Source organism: Sarcophilus harrisii, chromosome 3 (genome assembly GCF_902635505.1).
Source record: "Sarcophilus harrisii chromosome 3, mSarHar1.11, whole genome shotgun sequence".
Lineage (NCBI taxonomy): Eukaryota > Metazoa > Chordata > Mammalia > Dasyuromorphia > Dasyuridae > Sarcophilus > Sarcophilus harrisii.
This window is the reverse complement of record NC_045428.1, coordinates 455,333,999-455,351,622: the sequence shown is the minus strand read 5'-3', so window position 1 is coordinate 455,351,622 and position 17,624 is coordinate 455,333,999. Positions and strand designations below refer to the sequence as shown.

Sequence of the window (17,624 nt, the reverse complement as noted above, 5' to 3'; positions counted from 1 at the left end):
TCCCCCACTGTGTCTGTATAGAGACTATCTCTCATGGCTAAAATACATCCCCCCTTTCTCTCCCTCTTAGAATCTCTATTTTCCTTCAACATCATCTCTTTCTAAGGCTTTTCTAGTTCTCCAGCTGCATCTCCAAAAATTCTTTATTAATTTATATGTAACATGTTATTTTTCTTGCTGGAATCTAAGTTTCTTAATGGTAGGAATTGTTTCACCTTTGCTTTATAAACCCTAGCAGGGTGCTTGACATATTGTAGGTGATTTCATATACAGTCAATTCCCTATCTGGACTATAAGCTCCTTCAGAAAAAGAATTGTATCTAATACTTAAGCTTCAAAGAATATAATGCTAGAAGAAATCCTCTGGAAATGGCAAACCAATCCAATATCTCTGCCTAGAAAACCTCAAATGAGGTCATGAAAAGTTGTACACGACTAAAATGATTGAACAACAAACCTAAGAATCCTATTCTTCTAATACTCAGACCAGATAATTTGAACTCACAGAGGATAACTAGAAACCTCTTACCATCTCCTTATTTATTTTGAAACAGAGTGATAAATTAGATAGATCACTAGCCTTGGGATAAGGACATGTTGGTTTAAATTTTACTCAGATATTTGTTAGTTAATTCTGCTTCTATTACATCACCACTCATTGCTTTTGTGTCCTCATTTATAAAAATGGGGATAATGCTACTTGCAATATTTGTCTCAGAGAATTGCATAAATAACACACCTTAAAACATTATAAATAGTAGTTCTCCTTAAATATCTTTGGTCTTCAATTTGAAAGTCACTATCCTTCATATGAAAAAATATTTACAAAATAAGAATTTTGTAGTTCTGTTCTTTAGGAAACATTTGTGACAGTATCTTTATTAAGTACTTAATTGTGTGGAGAATATCTACAACAAACAGTAATCCTATCCTTTTCTTGTTCTTCTTGCCACATAATATGCTTTAAAATGCTTTTTTAAAAATTATTCTTAACATTTTTACAAGCATCAGCTCATCCTGGTTTTTAGCATTAGAATCATAACATCTTAGAAATTTAAGGAATGGAATTAACTATCCCCTGACCAAGAAAAGTACACTTCTGGTATTTTTCTTATATTTTTTATATTTTCTTGTTTTATCTTTGTTAACCTTCCATTCTTTGTAGATATATTTTTTAATTTTTTATTATTTTGTTTTTAATTTATGGAATAAAATCAGCATTTTCATAACATAGAATATTACAAGATATTCTTTTTTGAATTAGAGACCTTCTTGTGCAGCAACACTAGTTTCTAGAGGAATTATTCCTCCATTCTTTTCTTTCTGATCCCGATAATTTGCAATGTCATTGTCAAAATTTCTGTTTTGAGTCTCCTATTTTTCTTGTCAGCTTCTTTTTTGCCTCAGGCTACTGAAGCATGTGTGCATGTGTGTGCATGTGTGTGTGTGTGTATATATGAGTGTGTGCGTGTGTATAAATTAGAGCTAATCTGCTAATGGGGAAAAAATTCAAACTCTCTATCCATATTTGTACATTGGTCCAAAAACATGTAAAATCATATAGATTGTTTTCAGCTCTTTCCTCTGTCACTTCCTTCTACCAAGTTCCTTCTCTCTGAGATTTCTTCTATACCTAGCTCCTACAACCTACAATTTGCTGTTATTCTTCTTTTCTGCCACTCAGATACACTCCATAGTTTTGCTGTTGCATTTGAACATTTTTTTCTCCCTCCCTCTCATAATTTTAGAATTAAAGTTCTTTAATCAAACTGGTAAGCCTCTAGCTAAAGTTGTTTTTCTTAGTCTTCATGAGGTGAGTTTTGAGCTCTGTTCCTTGTCAAGAGCCCATCATTCTTAAACCATGATCCAGAAAACCTAATCCTGTTCTTTGATACTATCTACATGATCACTTTCTCCCTTGGCTTCCAGAGTCTCAAGATTTCACTGGAAGAAGAGATTAAAAAATATTATCTACATTTCAACACTTTTCACTTTCTTCTCCAGGACTTCCATATTACTCAACATACACCCTTGGTTTCCATGAGTGTTTCTCACCTGCTACTGAGTAAATCAGTAGAATATCTACATTCTATAGCCTGACCTCTGCCAGAGACTTCTGGCAAGTATACTTCTAATTTTTAGTAGAACCAGGCCCTATATGCTCAGAAAAGTTAAAGCATTAAAGAAAGACCTTTAATTTTTACAACTCAGACGGACTGGAGCCTATCACATTATCACAGTCATATATTGTTATGATGGGAATTTTTTAATGCATTTCAACAGAAACCCAGGGAGATTTTCAAATGGAGAGGTGTGCTGCTTCCTTCACACTCCCAGAGCTTTATTTCTACTCATAAGCTCTTTACCTGAGATCCAATCATGTGTCTCTAGCCACCCACTGTGCATTTCCACTTGAATAACTGCTAGAAGCACAAACCCAACTTGTCCCAAGTTAAGCTCTCCATTTGTTTCATGAAAACTAATTTCCCCTTCCTGATTTCCTTCATTCTAAATACAATAATGACATCCTTTCAGGTGCCAAGTTTGAAACTTTGGAAGCCTTATCCTCTTGAAGTCTGCTTGATTCTTCCTTTTAAATGCCACTCAAGACATCTCTTCTTTCTTTTTTTTTAATTTCATGGCTTCTACCCTATGACAACTCTCCCCTCCTCATGCTTGGGTTGAGAGGTTATTATTCCAATTATTATTCCACCTACTAACCCTGATCTGCTCATCCTTTTGCTTTATAATTTTTCTGAATGACTTTTATTGCTCAAACTCATCCTTGTTATGCCTTGACAAGTAATTTATTTTAGAGGAAATAGTGTAAAAATTCCTTGAATGAATCAGAAGATCTGGATTTGCATCCTGGTTTTGTTACTTATGAGACCTAAAATAAGTCACCTTGGTCTTACTTTCTCGTCTATAAAATGAGAAGTTTAGTTAGACCAAGGGTTTTTAACTGGGCTGGGCTGGGGAGGGGTGGGTGGAAGCTTGGTGAGGAGAGAAGGAGATTGGAAACTTATTAAATGTTCCAATAATTGTGTTTCGGTATAATTAGTTTTGTTTGTAATCCAAAGTATTTTATTTTATGCATTAAAGACAAATTATTCTCAGAAAGAGCCCATATGCTTTCCCAGACTACCATAGAGGTCTAAGGCATATAAAAGTTTAATAAGCCTTGGACTAGCTCACCTCAAAAATCTCTTTTAGCTCTCAAATTCTATGATCAAGTGAGATAATTCATATAAAATGCTTTAAAAATCTTAAAATGATATATAAATATCAATTATCATATTCTCATTGTTTTTTGTTTGCTTTATTTGGTTTACATTTACATTCATAGATTATATCTAAATCCCAAAAGCCTTTAAATTATGACATAACTAATGGCTCTGGCATCCACTTGAGGAAGCCTGGTATTCTGGTTTTCTATCAGAAAATTCATCCAGTAGTTTAGCTCTTTGGGGGCTGCCAGGATAATTTCATAATCTTTTCTATCTTTGGGTAGAATAGACTCTTATGCTATTTGGTCATTCATTCTGCTTAGGATTGTTTAATATTTTATATTCTCATCTGTCTTTCCAAGACAGACAAGGCAATAGGGATGATAAGTGCCTCTTCCCATTCCCACAATGGTATTTATTGCCTCTAGTAGGTGTCTATATTTTGATTGACTTTTTTCCTTTTGGTTCTATGTGGCTGGGAGTATTTGATATGGCAACATCTAAACAAACTATTGTTTTTAAATTGTTATGGGTTATTGTTATGCTAGAAATCATAGACAATAGGATTTTTGAATTTATTTCATTTTTCCCCATGATAATGCTCTACTTTGGGAATCTATTAGGCACAGTGAATAGAGCACCAGCCCTAGAATAAGGATTTGTCTTCCTGAGTTCAAATCTGACCTCAGATACCTATTAGCTGTATGACCCTGGCCAAGTGGCTTAAACTTATTGCCTCAGTTTTCTCATCTGTAAAATGAACTTGAGAAGAAAATGGCAAACCACTCTGATATCTTTACCAACAAAACCCCAAATGTAATCACAAAGAATCAGACACAACTGGAAAATAATTGAACTCCAGTGTTCTAGTTTTAGTATAATTTATTTTGAATTTTGAAGGCTATTTTGAAGTCTGCATTTTTGTCATTTATTAATTTATGAAAAATAGAGAGTTTCTGATGTATAATTTTACCTGTCAAATCTGTCATGCTAGATATTCAGCAGGTGCTCAGATTTTTGCACCAGGATATGTTACATATTACCTATCTTATTATTATTGGTCTTAGAGATCAGCTAGTCCAACCCCTCATTTTATGCATAAGAAAATGAAAGTTCAGATTTGGTGGTGTAATTTTCCCAAGGTCCACAGCTAATAAATGCCAGAACCAGTATTTGTGATTCCAAGACAGAATTTCTTACACTTTTCTGTATCTTGGATTCCCTTTGGCAGTCCAATGAAGCCCATAGGCCCCTTCTCAGAATAAGGTTTCTAAACGCATAAAATCAACTATCAACTACATGGAATTATAAAGGAAAGCACTTATGTTGAAATACAGATATTACGTTAAGGAAAAAAACAACAATGAATGATACAATTATAGAACAGGCACAGAATGACTGTTCCATGTCCAATAGTGCTCTATTCATTCTGCCACCCACTATCCTTCTTTCTTAGGCTCCATTTTTCTAAGGCTTGCTCTGTTTTGACTTTTATATTTTCATTTTCTCATTCCCTTTGATTCCTTTCTATCAATCTCCTAGAATAATGTCTGCTGCCATCTTACTCTCTAAGGATCTCATTTTCACTCTTTGGTGTCCCTTTTGGCAATCTCAAGCCTGTATTTGACTCTCAGTTGACTTGTTTAGCCAGGATTGCTTTCCCTGATTCCTGCTCTAGGTGCAGGTATGAATGTTCATGTTTTCTCATCTATTCATATTCTTTCTTCATCTCCTTTACTGGGTCCTTTTGGCACCTTTCTCTCCTCTCTTACATTCCCCAACGCCACTCCCTGGCTACTAAACCAACACTAGCCTGGAAGTCCATCCCTTGGAATGTCAAGAAGATGCAATGATTTTACATTTTGATTTACTTATTAAGCTTCTTTATTAATTAATGATAATAGCAGACATTTATATAACAGTTGCTGGCTTACAAAGGATCTTTTTTAGGTTGTCTTTTGTAATCCTTACAGTAGACCCATGGTAAAGTAATATTATCCCTATCTTGCAAATAAAGAAACTGAGGCTGAGAGAAGTACAAGGATGTCCTCCCGACTCTCAGTGCTGGTAAGACAGAACTACAATTCATACTCAAGTCTGTTGAATCCAAAACAATGCTCATTACATTATTACAAATGTGCATGTAGTTGTATGTGCATTGCATGCATTTATGTATAAATATATAGGTAAACACTTTTATGACACATGTGTCTATGATTAAATGCATGATACATGTATGTAATGGACTGAGGCTTGAGCTGATGCACTGAGGTCCCAAGCACGTGAGGCTAAATAGTAATTGGACCATACTCTATTAATATACATGCTTGGATAAAGAATGACCCCCCCCCACTCTCTGTGCAAGTCCTGATGTGTTATATAGAAAATGATGATTTTGGTGGGTGGAGGCAGAGGAACAGGAAGAGAGGCTGGGGGAGATTGGGCCTGGGTTATATGCTGGTAGCTGCTGGTTATGTGGCTTCTGGTCTAGCTAGCTTCTTGACTCAGTTGCACACATTGCTATTGCCAATTCCCTTCTACCTCCAATCTTTCTTCACTGAGAATAAAGATTGACGATTTTCCCCTAACCTGAATTCCTGATTCCGGATGATTTTAAAATACGCAGTTATCACACATGTATGCTTGTGATTACATATATGTACATCTATGTGGGCACCGTGTCTTGCATAGACAATGCATGCAATTGCATTACCATGCATGTATTACATGTACATGTAGCAAGTAGACATGAATACGTGCACTGTGCTTGTCCATATATGATGTGATAGAAAGGGCATTGCTTTGGGTTCAGAAGACCTAGGCCAGTGTCCCAATTCTGTCACTTACTAGCTCTGTGACTTAGGGAAGAACTATTAAACATATTACTAGAAGTAGATTAACATATAATTAAGAAATATTTAACCAAACAAAATATAATACAGGTCTTCTTAAACTTTTTCTACTTGTGATCCCTTTTTGCCTGAGAAATTTTTACATGACCTCAGTTATTTAGGTATATAAAAACATTTACTGATAATAAATCATAATTTTGTGACCCGCACAAACCCCATATGGGGTCACAACTCACAGTTCAAGTAGCTGGGCAATATAACTTAGTTAGAGCTAATATTTGGGGTTTTTAAATCCATGTTGTTCAATCATTTCAGTCATGTCCAATTCTTTGTGACTCCATTTGGAGTTTTCTTGGCTAGGATACAGAAGTGGTTTACCATTTCCTTTTCCAGCTCATTTTATATTTAAGGAAACTGAGGAAAACAAGAGTATGTGACTTGTCCAAAGTTACACAGATAATAAATGTCTGAGTTGGAATTTGAACTCAGATCTTTCTGACTCTAGACCCAACATTCTATTCACTGTGTTTTATCGAACTGTTCATTTTCTAAATTCACATTTACAAGGATCTTTATGTACAATGTCTTATTGCCTCTCTGAATCTCATTTTCTTCATTTGCAAGATAGTGGCAATAATATATACATATATGCATATATAATGTTTATTTCTATGTGTATAGAATATATTGAAATAGTCTATGTGAACATATAAATATATATGCATTTATATATAATACACGCACATTATATATACAGAGCACAAATGAGATGAAAATATATAACCCCCAGTTCACAAAGAAATGCTTTGGTAGTTTTGTATGATTTATCTAAGGGGACATTCCCTTCAAGGATACAGAAAGCAACCTATACACTATTCCTAATCTTGGACCATCCTTTACATCACTCTTCCATAGCAGACCTAGCTACCCAATCCTTGGAGGACTTGTTTTTTGCCTATTTTCTGAATACCAATGAAGCATTCTTTTAATGTATTATTACTCATGCTGCATGCATCCATCACTACAGAGACATCTAGAGTTGTTTCTATTGTTTTCAGCTGCTTTCTCTGTCACTTTTCTCTTTTCTCCTGAGAGTCACCAGGTTCCTCTTTTATTGTTATTCTTTTTAGGTTTCATGCCTGACATTCTCCAAGGGCCCAGCACTAGAACTGTCCATCTCAAAACTCTTGTTCTTTTACATGATCAACTCCCCTCCTTCTCAGATCATATCACCTTCATTTCCAGTCATCTCAAAAATGGATCTTGTTATAGAATCAGCATATGTGCAGATCTTCAAATGCAAATATTTAACAATAATTATCAAAAGGAATAATAGGAATAAATTATCTCTACAATTCTGAAGAACATAAGTTGCATACCTTTGGATAATCCACAGTTAAATGTGAAGTGAAATAGATTTAGGAAACCAGAGAAAGTAGCCCTTTTCAGTTTCTCAGCTCTGAGGGCCACTTGTATGGCTTTCCCTTGTTGGAAAGCAAATCTCCCCACAATAGAAGTAAAGACCCAATTAAAAAGCTTCCAGCCTCCAGAGCCAATAGTTTTGCTTAGCAAACCCTTTTTTCTATTTTTTTGAATTACTCCAGACAAAGATAAACATCAGACCTTTGAAAATTCAGTCTCTACTTATAACTTGTTTTCAGCTCTGACTAACCCTCCCTATAATTTTGAATTGCTAATTTATTTAAATAAATATTGAAAACTTCATTCAAATGAAGAATGCTTTTGCCCCTGAATTTTTTCCAAAGAGAAAATTACTCTAGGAAAGATCAACTCCTTCAGCTTCTTATCAGATGCTGTACTGTGAGCCTGGCCTTCATGAAAAACAGATACCATTTAAATGTCTTCCCCATTTGCTTTTAACTTTAGTTTAAATTCTGCTTGGTGGCTTTCTTCTTCTTTTTTGTAAATGACAAAATAATTGTGGGCTTTGGTCATAGTTCTACTAATAGGGAACTTGTTTTTCTCCAGATACCAAAAAGTAATTTATGAGGCTTTGTTATTTCCTCATCCCTGTGATGGGGAATCCTCAAAGGATGCAACCCAAATGAGTAGCCAATTAGCCAGGGGCATCTGTCATACTGAAATCTGGAAAATGCTACAACAGTATCCTGGCAGCCACAAGACAAACAGAACATTTGGTGAGTTTTCTGACTGCAGCCCACCCTTCACCTCCCCAGTCCCCAGCATCCTCTTTCCCTTCACCTGACATCAAAGCTAATAGTTACATCATAGTTTAAACATTTTCAGGGTTTTTAATCTAAAATTATTGGTGGGTTTTACCCATCTTCCTCCCTTCACCCCTGTAAATAAGGCATATGGCATCTTGGGTAAGATAAAATAACAATTCTTTTCCCCTTTCATTTTTGAATCCTCAGTACCTAGTTCACCTAGTCAATAAAGCAGACACTTAAGTTCCTTGTTGAATTGGATTGGACAAACCACTTGATCTCTCCAGACCTCAACATTTTTATTTAGGAATTGGGATTAATTGTGCTCATAGTGAGAACTCTGTGAGACAATGTGCTTTGACAGTAAAAGCATCATAATTATTATTTGTGTTATTATTATTACTGTTATTATCATCATTATTTTTATTTTATCATTCAGGCTGTAGAACGCAAGGTAGAAACATTAAAAGTTGGAAAGAACACTGTTCTGGGATAGAAAGATTTGGTTTCCAGACCTAACTACTACTTATTAAATATATGACCTTTTCAATGTAAAAGTAATTGCAGGCAACTGAAGTAGGATTAAAATTTGAATTCAGGAAGGCCTAAATTCAAATCCTGGCTCATATATTTATTCTGTTTTATCCTGGTTAAATAACTTAGCCTGAGAGTCATCTGTAAATTGGCAATAATAATAATAATAGCACCCCTCCCACAGAATTGTTGTAGTGATCAAATGAATTCATGTAAAATACTTTACAAATTTTAAAGTTATATAAATGCTAGCTAATAATAATATTGATGATGATTATGAGCACCATGGTATCAAAGTCCAATTTCTGGGGAAGAGGGGCAACAGATGTTATCTGAGTTGGCAATCTTAAAATCTTCTTTGACTCTTCCCTCTCACTGAGATCCTGACTTTGACCTAATGCTATTCAACATTTGCATCTATCATTTGTATCTTGTCCAAGGTTTCTCATTCAGAGAGGAGGAAGGTATTCTATGCATTGGGAGCATCATGAATAATAATGTGGAGGAAAAGGGAACACCTGGCTCTGGGAACAGCACATCAGCCAATTTGGCTGGATAATAGTATAAAAGGGAGTCATAGAAAGATAGACTGGGCCATACTGAAAAGTTTTAATTATAAACATGTGTTTAGACTTATTCTATAGGCAACAAGAAATCCCTGAAAGATTATTGAACAAGGGACTAACACAGTTCGATCTGAGCTTTAGGAAGAATTTTTTGGCAACTATGAGAAGGGAAGATCAGAGATGAGAAATACTGGAAATGGGGAGATCAATTTGGAGGAACTTTGAGAGTCTAAGAGAGAGCTGGGAAGAGCTTAAAGTAAGGTATCAAAGTAAGAACACTCTCTTCTCTCTTGTTTAGTTGTTTATCAGTCATATCCAATTCTTTGTTTTAGACCTGGAAAAGACCCTAAAAGCCATGGTCTCATTCCTTTCTAACTGGAACTTGGACTCTGCGCTCTGACAGGTGAACTTATCTTATCTAGAACTACATGCTATTTCCTAACCATTTCTAAATCAGGTTACTTAAACTCTGTTAGGTTACTAAATCAGGTTACTAATCACTCTCCAACAAACTTTGTCTTATCTTGTCAGGGACCAAATCACAATGCCACCTTCTCTATTGTTGTTGTTTAGTTGTTTTTCAGTCATGTTCAATTCTTTGGGACCCCATTTGGGGTTTTCTTGGCAAAGATACTGGAGTGGTTTGAATTTTCCTTCTTTAGCTCATTTTACAGATGAGAAAACGGAGGCAAACAAAGTTAAGTGACTTGCCTAAGATCACACAGATAGTAAGTGTCTGAGGGCAGATTTGAACTTAGGAAGATTAGTCTTCCTAACTCCAAGCCCAGTATTCTGTGTACCAAGGTGCCACCTAATTGCCCCTACCCACTTCTCTAGGTCCTCCTTAAGTATTTTCTTCTTCCATTAGAATGCATTCCTTGAAGGCAAGGGACTGTCTTGGTTGTATTTGTATCCCCAGCATTTAGTACCTAGCACATAGAAAAGAAAGGGTTTGACAAATATTTTTTCCTTCATTCATGGTAAACAAAAACAAAAAAATCCTGAGCCTCAATTTACTCATTTGAAAACAAAGGTGTTGGATTACTCATCTCTAAGGAGCCTTCCCAATCTAACATTCTATACATCCATAAATGAAATAAATGAAAGGTGGAAAGTAAGAGCCTTTGAATTAGGTCTTATAACAAAAACAGTGGAATAGTAATAACTCATTTTTCTATAGCCTCAATTTCCTCATTTATAAAATGAAGCGTTCAAACTACATGACCTCTAAGAATTTTTCCAGCTCTAAAACCTATGACCTTGAGAGTTCTTTGTCAATTAGTAGAGACCAGATTTGAGACCACCAAATATTTTATTTCCCTTGGGGCTTCTCTGTGAGTCACCTAGTCTAGAATAATTCTCTTCTGTGCCCCAATCCAAAGCTGAACTTGGTTCCAGAGAATTATGTAAACTCCATAGCAATTCCAAAAGAACAAGGCTTTTCAGGCTTTTTCTTTTATGTCTCTAGCCCATCTTCTATAGAGAAAAAGGGAAGGCTCTCATATGGATGACCCAGCCAATTACAGATCAAAGGTGATCTAAGAGTCTGGTGATTGTAGCTTCTCATCAGAAAAAGAATAGGCCAAGCTGGGCTGCAGAGAAATCCAAGCTTTCATTTTCTTTAGGAGGTTTTATCATTAGCATTTATACACCATCACCTGTTTGTAGACTGCTTATTATCTTGACAATTGAAGAATATCTCTTAGGAAGACAACTCTCTAGTAATGAATAGCATCCATCAGACATACTTTATTCTGAGGCTTCTTTAATAAAAGAGACCTGCATTCTTTCCGTTTGTAGTCTTCAATGCAAATCTCAGTCAGCTCATGAGACATCATCATTCCTCTACATGAACACAGACAAATTTTTAATTTCTTGAAAATTGCAATAATGTCATGAATTATAAAATCTACTCTCTTGCTCCCGCATTGAAATAAGGGAGAAACTGACAGGACAATCCAAAAGTCCTTTTCCATAGGGCTTTGCAAGTTGGTAGATTTCTGCTAATAATGTTCTATGAAGATATTTATGTAAAAACAAATTTGCATTTCCTGAGCCCATACCAATTAATGGCAGGGAGAGACAGACAGAAGAATGGTGGGTGACATGATAAAAAGCAATATAAAATTTTAAAATTCAATGTTTGTTAACTTGGAGAAAGGTCTTTAGTGAAGTGTCCCAAGGATCATTTGTTCAGCATTTTTATCAATGGCTTGGATGAAGTTCCAGAATACATGTTTTTCAAATGTACAGATAACAGGCAGGAGCTAGGGCAGAAAGTAAACACATGGAATAACAGGATTGGGATGCTAAAAGAGCTTGCCAGGTTAGAATGATGTACCAAATCTATTAAGATGAAATTTAATAGGGATGTGTTTTTTTAATTGGCTGCAAAACTATAGGATGGAGGAAGAATGATTAAACAATATGTTTAGAGAAAAAAAAAAAGATCTGAAGGTTTTAAGTGGACAATAAGACCAACAGGATAATTTATCAGCCACAAAACTAAGACAATGTTAGGCTACATTATTGCACAATAAGATCTAGAATGGGGCATGGCATTTTTATGCTGTATTTGTTCTGGACATACCACATTTAGAATAGTCAGTTCTAGGGACCACATTTTTAGAAGGACATTGACAAACCTGAGCACATCCGGAGGAGGCTGACAAAAATAGTGAGAGGCTTATAGGCTGTATCATCTCTGTTAAAGAAAATGGGTATAATTAGCTTAAAAACTAAGACTTGAAAAAAGAAAAGGTGACATACTAACTGGCTTCTTTTATTTGTTAGATTATATTTCAAAAGAGTGATTAGTAGAGATGGTTAGCATGTAGAATCAAGGCTTTGCCCCAGGACCATTATGGATATAGTGGAAAGAACTTCTTCCAGGAAAAAGAGATATTTCTTCCTCAGAGAAACATGATTCTTTTTTCATTATGAACCTAACAAACATCAATCAGTACGAGTATTTCAATATACAGAGAACAGAAAAGAAGATTCTGGAAACACATATAGTTTAGAATTTTTAAAAATATATATTAAATATGAAATGATAGTAACATCCCCTCTTTGTCTGTATCCCCTTCTGAATTTACTTCTCTTTTCTTGGGGGTTTTTTAACCAATGGTCCTTTCTTTTTATATCACCATCATTATTCTCCATATCTATCCCTATATGACTCTTCTTTCCCCAAATAGAAGTCCTTACTTGTAACAAATAGCTCTAGTCACCAAAACAAATAGGTGTGCCATATCAGAAAGAGTCATTTTTCTTCCTTGTACTTCATTTGTCAGTCTTTCAAAATCCTGTGATGTCACGAAGTACAACTGCCTCTGATCAGTCCATCATTGTGGATACCCCTTCCCAAGGTTTTCCTTCCCCATCATCCTTTGAAAGAATAGAAACTAGACTTTCTGGGACACAGGCATACCCTCCCCTGGTAAGTCTACACTCTGAATTAGACAATTCTCTTACTGTTATTGCATGTCCACTGCCAACCAACTGAATTTGCCCCAGCCACAATAATTTCTAGTAATAATTGTGAAGGCTAGCCCTGTTCTCCTGGGTCCTTTGTGAGAACACTTGGAACAAAGAATAGAAGTTACAAAGACACAATTTTAGGCAAGAGGAAGGAAAATTTTCCTTATAATTAGAATTGCCTAGGATTTCTCATGCGTTCCCTATTTGAGGAGGTATTCAAAAGGAACTTCATAGACTACCAGTGATCTAATCAAAGCAATTCTTTTTTAGGTTCTGATTGGATTACGTTATTTTTTACTTCCTTTCCAATGCTGATATTCTATAATTCTATGACTGATCTGTTGAAATACCTACTAGTGCAGTTATTGCAGTAACTCAAAAGAAATGTGAGATGTGCAAATTTAGAAATATCCCATTCCCAAGTGGGTATATGGACAATTTGTGCCTGACCAGTAGTAGAGTCTTCTGAGCTCATATTGGTATCATTGGCCACAGCCAGACACACTGAAAATTGATCCTGGTATTGTGATGTAATTTTGATTCCTGTTTGAGCAAGAAGACAAATAACAGCAGTGCCATTATTCTGATTTTTTCTATTTATTTCTCTATTAGTAACAAATTTCCATTGACTCAGAATCAGAAGGGAGTGCCAGAAGTCAACACATCCATCCCCCTGCTGTTAGCGCTAATTATTTATTCTGTTCTTACATCTCTGTAGGGAAGAAAATTTTTACAGCTTTCCTAAAATGTTTATAAACAGTCTTATAGTCCCTCTGGCAACTTAAACCCATGTTTCTTTCTTTAGAAACAATGAGCCATTTTATTACTAAGAACTTGCTCTCCTAAGCATTGACTTTGTGGTTTGCTCCAAAATTATCCCCACTTTTTCTCTTCTCTAGTCAGTGTGAGATAAAGGGAAGAAAAATCCTCCTGATAACTCATGATATCCAGACATCTTTGTGTATAATAATTCAGTCCAGTTCAAGAAGCTGAATTTGGGCAGATGTTTCACTGCTTCTGTTCAATCAGAAATGGTTAAGGCCATGCTAGCCAGGGAGCTTGTGTTACTCCCTATTAATGCCTTTGAGGCTGCTGGCAAGAACAATTGGTCCTAAGCCTCCAGGTCTGTTCCTCCATTCACTGCCTGGGCATCCCTCCCAGTAACGAAGTTTCTGGATGTACACTGAGCAGACAGTGGGAAGCTATATCTGAACTCTTGCTTTTGGAGATGTATTCCATGGTTGTGCTAGGGTATCTTAACCTATAAAAGTAGGACAAGGAGATAGTGTTCTTATGAGATCTCAAGAATGGAAAAAAAAATACTGTTTGATGGGTTCACCAGACAGAGAGTGAACCAAGTGAAATAGTCTCAGCTATTCCAGAAGAGATCAAAGAGCCATTTGCTGGAGGTCCCTGAACTGCCTCATCTTCTCAGGATGAAAGAGTAGTCATGTTAAGACAGAATATTCCCATCAACAACCTGCATAGTAAACTTTATTTTTTCACCTAGAGAAGTTCTCAAAGTCTGTCTAATAAAGTAAAGAGAGGTTGGGTTCTATATTGGAGGAGAAAGCAATTTGTTAGTTTTCTACTTTTAGAGATAATATTTCTTGTATTAAAGTAAGTTAATTGACCAGGTAAAGTAAGGTGATATAAATTAAATATCTACATATATTTATATATATTATATCCACATACACACTCACACTCACATATATTCTGGAATGGAAAAATGCCTATATGAGATTAAGGATGCACATAACATATAGGTAGTAGAAGATTTCCTATTCTCCCTCTATTTTGCTTATGGAATCTCTGTACCTTCTTCAAAGTCCAATTCAAATACTATCATGTCCAAGAAGCTTTTTCTTATCTTCCTAGTTGGAAACAGCTTGCTCCTCCTGCCCCTGACATCATGTAGCACTTAGTTATGTGAAGGGATAATGAACATTTTCCTTAAATTTAATTAATTTTTATCCATTTGGTAAGCATTTATTTTCCCTACTGAAAAAAGAAAATATGCTACAAATATCTAAATATCCAAAAATATAGCTCTCACTCTGCAAAAATGTATTACTCACTCTTGAATCCATTACCTCTCTGTCAGAAGATGGGTTCATCATCAAGTGTCTGGAATCATAGTGGATGCACTGACAGGAGATAATCAACGCTGTTTTGGCTTTACAATGTTTTTGTTACTATTTAAATTGTTCTCCTGGTTTTAGTCACTCCACTGTGTATCTATTCAAACAAGCCTTTCCAGGTTTCTCTGAAACCTTTGGCTTCCTCATTTCTTACAGCACAGTAATACACCATCACATTAATATGCATAATTTGTTCAGCTATTGCCCAATTGATGGGCATCCCCCTGGTTTCCAGCTCTTTGCCACTGCAAAAAGAACTGCAATAAATGTTTGTTCTTGTTCAGTCATTTCAGTCATGTCTGACTATGACCTCATTTGGTATTTTCTAGGCAAAGATACTGGAGGGGTCTTCCATTTCTTTCTTGGGCTTATTTTATAGATGAAGAAACTGAGGCAAACAGTTAATTGACTTTTTTAGGGTCACACAATTAGTAAGTGTCTGAGGCCACATTTGAATTCAGGTCCTCCTGACTTCAGACCCAACACTTTATCCACTTCACCACCTAGCTGCTCTAAGGATGTCGAGTAGTATGAGTTCATTTGGATAATGCCCTTACCATTTAATATTGTATATTATACCTATCTTTATTGTCCCACTTATTTCTTGACTATGTTCTTGCCACAAGGAGAGTTGTTTTATTATCATTGTATCTCTTAGAACCTTATGGTGCTATGCACAAAGTAAGGACTTATTAAATGTGTATTGAATGAATTAAAAAATATAGATGGTCCAGTGGATAGAGTACCAACCCTGGAGTCAGCAGAACCTGAGTTCAAATTCAGCCTTAGACACTCAACACAAACTAGCTCCATAACTCTGGGCACGTCACTTACCCCCAATTACCTTGCAAAAAAAAATTAGGGAAGAAGAACCAGATTATCAGAATGGAAAGTGAATAATAATGATGATATTTAAAAGTAACAATAGTTCAAATATATATGATATTTTGTAGTTTGCAAATAATGAAAGCAGTGAGACTTACATGGAGCTTATATGGCTTGTACAACCACATGTAGCTACTAAGTTACAGAGTTGCAGTTTAAAGTTAAAGCTCTGAAATTCAGAATTAGGTCTGAATCTCCTCACCCTAAAATCAGAGCTCTTCCTAGCATGGAGGGCTTCCCTGGTCATCCTGAACTAACAATATTTTCCCCAAATTACATGAAATTCAGTTTATTTTGCTACACTATTTGCAAATTCATTAATTAGGGATAATTAAACATGAAAATGCTTATATAGAATGTATAGAATGAGAGAAATGTTTGTGTGGATTTGTTTTGCTTGAGAGTGCTTATTTTTAAAGTATGTTTTTCCTTTTGTATTTGTGAGTGGAAGATTTGAAGATGGGGAACAGGGAGCTATTGTTGGGTTGTCCTCCCCCCCAAAAAAATGAAGTCACTGAATCATTTCTTCAAATGCACAGAAGAGAAGGAAATTCAGAAGGAAACACAAGCAGGACAGCTTTGAAAGTTACGTGTTGATATATACATATATGTGTAAAATTTTAAATATAATATAATATTTTAAATATAATTAAGCTTACTTAAGACAGGTTTGAATTGTCATATATAATCTTTTCTGGTTCTCTTTTTTGGTGTTTATTAAATCCAGAATATTGTTTTTTTTAATTGTATAGAACCTGGAAAAGTTTAGATCATTCATGTTTTGGTTTGGAAAGACCTTAGATATCATCATCCAATCGTTTATTTATGGATAAGTAAAATGAGGCTGATAAGTTAACTGGTAAGTGATAAAGCCAGACTTAGGACTCAAAATCTAGTGACCTTGCTATGATACCACACTACTTCCTACTTAATCAAACTATGATTTTCATAGTTAGTCAAAAACTAAGTGCTATATATAAAGACCAGGAAATCTGGATAGCCAAACAATCACAGGAGGTCTCACAGAGTCCCATAGACATTGGCACCAGAAAGAATAGGACAGGCACAGAATGAGACTTGGGAAAGTACCAAAAAAAGCTTCAGAATTTTACATAAGGCTCTTCCAATTTTGGAAGTGCACAGGAAAACTAAAAATTGACTAGATCAAAGAAGAATTTCAGGAACAATTACAATAAATAGGCTCAAGACCTTAGTCAATAGGGTAGAAGAAAGGAGAGATAAAATGTCAATATTATTATCAGTAATAAATAAATTCAGGGCATCTGACAATAGGATGGGAGTGGGAAGAGATATAAAAATGTCCTCAAGGCATTAGATGAAAAGGCTCAGAGATGACTAAATGGATTCTTTTCCTTGGTTTTTACTGAGGAAAACCTTAGATTCCCACTCCCTTACTATCTTTTGAAAGAAACAAATTTAAAGATAACAATCAAATAAAATAGCAGCCAGGTGTACCCAATAGACTCACATAGCTTTAGAACAAAGATCACAAGATCACAAATTCAGAGTTAAACGAGACCCCAAAAGTCATTTAGACAAATTTCCTTACTTTACAGTTGTGAAAACTGAGGCTTAGAGAATGTGAAATGATTTTCCCAAGATTACAGATCTGATGGTACCAGACCTAGGAACAGTATTGAGGTTTCCCATCTCTCAGACTATTGCCTTTGTTCTCAACATAATCAATTTATATTTTGCTCCCTGGAACTAGATGGCAGCACCA

General features: G+C 35.5%; 1 protein-coding gene across 1 annotated transcript in view; it reads left to right on the top strand.

The window, feature by feature from the left end:
- The window catches only part of KCNJ5 (potassium inwardly rectifying channel subfamily J member 5), a 49,113-nt gene that overhangs the window by 6,382 nt on the left and 25,107 nt on the right, over window positions 1-17,624 (top strand). The window lies entirely within an intron of this gene.